Source organism: Electrona antarctica (assembly GCF_951216825.1).
Source record: "Electrona antarctica genome assembly, chromosome: 12".
NCBI classification, from domain to species: Eukaryota; Metazoa; Chordata; class Actinopteri; order Myctophiformes; family Myctophidae; genus Electrona; species Electrona antarctica.
In genome coordinates this window covers 39,227,363-39,233,362 of record NC_136793.1, presented here as the reverse complement: position 1 = coordinate 39,233,362, position 6,000 = coordinate 39,227,363, and positions in this window count along the sequence as shown.

Below are 6,000 nucleotides of genomic sequence, written 5' to 3'. Positions count from 1 at the left end.
TTAAAAGTTTAAATCTCCATAATTTACAAGCGTTGTGTAATCCCACACATTTGCTAATGATGGGGAGAAAACATATTCAACACATAATGTCATAAACAAGTGTACCCCATTTGCAACCCCGCTGCTCAGAAATCTCTTTCAAGTGCCTATCTGAATATTCATTAGTGAACATACCTACTTCAAAGAAATGCTCTTGCTTTCTGAGCATAATCTTATATATCGTTGCAGAAACCCCATATCTCCATATTTCATATTTTCCATACATCAATGCCCTACTTCATTGGCCTAGCATGGCCAGACTAATATCACTGCGTAGATATTTAGTCTGGAACTTCCGTGTGGAAGATTTATTTCCAAGGGGCGGTTACAAACAGCACAGCAAAAGAGCCTCACTTTGAATAGTGGGCTGATTGGTCACCCACAACTCTGGGGTGAGCGAAATGCAATTTAGTGCCAGACCAATCTCCACAGGGATTTCTTTTCCTGTGGAAGATTTGTCTGGTTTCCAGGCTACTAATTCATCATACACTACAAGAGTGTTGCACAAAATAGTGAAAATAGCCACAGTTAAAATATTTTTATTTTTTATAATAAACTAGAAATGCACTCTCTAGGTGCCAACTTGCACACAACACAAGCAGAGCGTGCAAGTACTGCTACCAACTAATGTCTATTACAACTGCGTAAACGTACCTTAGTTATGTCACCATCCACAGACAGACAGACAGACTACATACATTTTGCACTTTTTCTCTGCTTGTGCAAGTAATGAACAGTCTTGGACAAATGAGTTTTTCACCTGACAGTGATGTCTTGCTTTCTGAGCATATAAGGCTTATCCGCTCTTACGGATTTATGCTCTACAGCCTTATTTAAATATTACCACAAGAATGCAATCATCACCGCTCCTTTTAAATGTTATGCCTCAGAGGAGACGTGTGAGAGTACAATTGCCTGGATGTGCTCATTCCGTTTCTTCCCTTGACAGTTCATTATAATATATATCCATCAAGGCTCTCATCTACAGTATATATACAGTATATATATATATATACAGTATTAGGGTTGTCCCGATCGGATGATCGGAAATCGGGCTGATCACGTCATTTTCAAATGATCGGGAATCGGATCGGGAGCCAAAAAACGTGATCGGGACATCCCTAGTATCAAGATTATATCCATATCATGATATTAGACTGGATATTGTCTGTGATTTGGGATATTGTACTATTGTGATATGGCATAAATGTGTTCTATAAAATATAAATATCGGATCAGAAAAAAATCGGTATCGGCAGATGCTCAAAATCAAATGATCGGAATCGGATTGGGAGCAATAAAACGTGATTGGGACATCCCTAGTATATATATATATATATATATATATATATATAGAGTATATAACAAAAGTTGTCGCAAGGTGTCGCCAGTCTGTACCTTCCTTAGCACAGAGCAAGACTGCTGCTCACTTTGGGCCCATCTCACAACGCCACGGCGCAAGGAACCTAGCGCTGCACAGCCACAAACCATTTGTTCAAACCATTCCTTCATTTTCGACACAAACAACTCCTAGCACCCGCCATCTTCTCGCACATCACACGTCACGAGTGAAATGCATGTTGGGAGGTTTACAGATTAATGTATGGGCCACAGTTTTCCGTGCAACACCTGCACGCGCCGTTGTCCTCAAGGAATTTCGGAACAACACGGTCGCCTACCACTTCTCTCCTGCTTCTTTCTACCACCACCGCAATCTACAAAGCCATGCCAAAGTTATTTGCAACGTTTACACTGCTCGCACAGCACTCAATATAATATAACCTTTAACTACGTGGGTGACACACTACTCTCCTCCACCACCTCCTTCGCCGTGCCAGACAAATGCAACAGGGTTTTTCGAGTCCCAGGACGGGGGAATTAGCAGCCACAACGTTACGTGTGTTAGCGCCAACACATGCACTCATGCGGTGTCCACCTCCATTCCCCTGGTCTATACAGAGAAGCCCCAACCCTGTGCAGCGAGAAGAGGGTCATTGCCAGGCGCAGAGTAAGATTAATTATAGAGCATGACCCCAACTCTACTGCCCCCACAGTGGGGGACTGAGCTTTTGTCTCGGCCTCATCAGCATGGTTAATTGAGCAATCTTTTTTTTTTACAGGCACACCGACATTATATATATTGTAGAAAATCCCAAGGAGCTGTGTCAAGGTTTGCAAATAATCAGATTGGATCTAACCTTGTTCCCAGCCATTTCTCATCTCACGAGGAATCCTGGCTGGTACGGCTGAAATTGTCTATAAGCTACGTACTTCATCCAGAAGCTGTCATTTTCTATCAATCAGGACACAGATTTCATGCTCTGGGAATTGTAATATGCAAAGCATCAACAAAACATCCTTGGAAGTTACTTCCTAAACTTCTGCTAAGACGCTTTCCGTTTTGAGTGATTGGTTGATTGAATACTTTATTAACACTATTATTAACAGCCCCATATATAGCCATTCTTGCCCAGCATAGGTTGGATTCATAGGTGTTATGTTAATCGTTTACCCGCCAGGAACATAGGAATTTTAAAACGTAGAATCTTGTAGCCTGCCACAAACGGAAAAGCCGTTTTAACAGCGATGTATTCATTAATGCATGTTTTAATACGATCGTATCGAAATCTACCGTCTGTTAGCTTTGTTATGCTTCTGACACAATGGGCGCGGCCATTTTGAAAATGCGCGCGCATCCACTAACATAGCCGGCTCTGTTTTCAGACGGCTTTATCTCACAGAAGCGACATTGCAGAGGACGCTTTGTCCCAGACAAGCGTTTTCAACGGCCTGTAGCAGGCGCTGTGATACTCGCGGTCCACTTTTTCCACCACCGACCGAGAGAACGAGCACCAGCTTCGTCAACACACACGGAATGGTTTCTATAGTAAAATGCGAGGCTCCGTTCTTTTGGCAAATCTAGAACTTCCTGCCAGAGAGCTAGCAAATTTAAGACATCCGGTTGCTTTCAGAATAAAAGCGTGGTTAATTAAATAATTATTACATTACATTATTAGTATTGTTATTACATTACAGTTATTGTGAAGACACACATTATGTTTCTGTGTAAAAATAAGTAATTAAATAACGTAAAAAAGTTATCTAAATGGATAAATGCCCAAGTCCATGCACTGGAGTGCCCAAGTCCATTCACTGTGCATGGACTTTATAAAGTGGACACTGGACAAAAATCCCTGCTATGTATCGACTAGTGTGACATACGCACATGTCCGGGGAGACCTCCTCTACAACACCACACTGTCCGCTAAGCACCAGAGGTGTAAAATTTTAATTGGCACACCATACAGCGAGGTGAAAGGTCAAAAAACATCCCATTTCCAGACTAAAGTCAACTAAAGTGGACACTGGACAAAAATCCCTGCTATGTATCGACTAGTGTGACATATGCACATGTCCGGGGAGACCTCCTCTACAACACCACACTGTCCGCTAAGCAGCAGAGGTGTAAAACAAAAATTGGCACGCCATACAGCGAGGTGAAACATAAAAAAATGTCCCATTTCCAGACTAAAGTGGACACTGGACAAAAATCCCTGCTATGTATCGACTAGTGTGACATACGCACATGTCCGTGGAGACCTCCTCTACAACACCACACTGTCCGCTAAGCAGCAGAGGTGTAAAACAAAAATTGGCACGCCATACAGCGAGGTGAAACATAAAAAATTTTCCCATTTCCAGACTAAAGTCAACTAAAGTGGACACTGGACAAAAATCCCTGCTATGTATCGACTAGTGTGACATACGCACATGTCCGTGAAGACCTCCTCTACAACACCACACTGTCCGCTAAGCAGCAGAGGTGTAAAACAAAAATTGGCACGCCATACAGCGAGGTGAAACATAAAAAAATGTCCCATTTCCAGACTAAAGTCAACTAAAGTGGACACTGGACAAAAATCCCTGCTATGTATCGACTAGTGTGACATACGCACATGTCCGTGGAGACCTCCTCTACAACACCACACTGTCCGCTAAGCAGCAGAGGTGTAAAACAAAAATTGGCACGCCATACAGCGAGGTGAAACATAAAAAAATGTCCCATTTTCAGACTAAAGTCAACTAAAGTGGACACTGGACAAAAATCCCTGCTATGTATCGACTAGTGTGACATACGCACATGTCCGTGAAGACCTCCTCTACAACACCACACTGTCCGCTAAGCAGCAGAGGTGTAAAAATTAAATTGGCACACCATACAGCGAGGTGATAGATACAAAAATATCCCATTTCCAGACTAAAGTCAACTAAAGTGGACACTGGACAAAAATCACTGCTATGTATCGACTAGTGTGACATACGCACATGTCCGGGGAGACCTCCTCTACAACACCACACTGTCCGCTAAGCAGCAGAGGTGTAAAAATTAAATTGGCACACCATACAGCGAGGTGAAATATACAAAAAATCCCATTTCCAGACTAAAGTCAACTAAAGTGGACACTGGACAAAAATCCCTGCTATGTATCGACTAGTGTGACATACGCACATGTCCGGGGAGACCTCCTCTACAACACCACACTGTCCGCTAAGCAGCAGAGGTGTAAAAATTAAATTGGCACACCATACAGCGAGGTGAAATATACAAAAAATCCCATTTCCAGACTAAAGTCAACTAAAGTGGACACTGGACAAAAATCCCTGCTATGTATCGACTAGTGTGACATACGCACATGTCCGGGGAGACCTCCTCTACAACACCACACTGTCCGCTAAGCAGCAGAGGTGTAAAAATTAAATTGGCACACCATACAGCGAGGTGAAATATACAAAAAATCCCATTTCCAGACTAAAGTCAACTAAAGTGGACACTGGACAAAAATCCCTGCTATGTATCGACTAGTGTGACATACGCACATGTCCGTGGAGACCTCCTCTACAACACCACACTGTCCGCTAAGCAGCAGAGGTGTAAAACAAAAATTGGCACGCCATACAGCGAGGTGAAACATAAAAAAAATTCCCATTTCCAGACTAAAGTCAACTAAAGTGGACACTGGACAAAAATCCCTGCTATGTATCGACTAGTGTGACATACGCACATGTCCGGGGAGACCTCCTCTACAACACCACACTGTCCGCTAAGCAGAATAAAAGCGTGGTTAATTAAATAATTATTACATTACATTATTAGTATTGTTATTACATTACAGTTATTGTGAAGACACACATTATGTTTCTGTGTAAAAATAAGTAATTAAATAACGTAAAAAAGTTATCTAAATGGATAAATGCCCAAGTCCATGCACTGGAGTGCCCAAGTCCATTCACTGTGCATGGACTTTATAAAGTGGACACTGGACAAAAATCCCTGCTATGTATCGACTAGTGTGACATACGCACATGTCCGGGGAGACCTCCTCTACAACACCACACTGTCCGCTAAGCACCAGAGGTGTAAAATTTTAATTGGCACACCATACAGCGAGGTGAAAGGTCAAAAAACATCCCATTTCCAGACTAAAGTCAACTAAAGTGGACACTGGACAAAAATCCCTGCTATGTATCGACTAGTGTGACATATGCACATGTCCGGGGAGACCTCCTCTACAACACCACACTGTCCGCTAAGCAGCAGAGGTGTAAAACAAAAATTGGCACGCCATACAGCGAGGTGAAACATAAAAAAATGTCCCATTTCCAGACTAAAGTGGACACTGGACAAAAATCCCTGCTATGTATCGACTAGTGTGACATACGCACATGTCCGTGGAGACCTCCTCTACAACACCACACTGTCCGCTAAGCAGCAGAGGTGTAAAACAAAAATTGGCACGCCATACAGCGAGGTGAAACATAAAAAATTTTCCCATTTCCAGACTAAAGTCAACTAAAGTGGACACTGGACAAAAATCCCTGCTATGTATCGACTAGTGTGACATACGCACATGTCCGTGAAGACCTCCTCTACAACACCACACTGTCCGCTAAGCAGCAGAG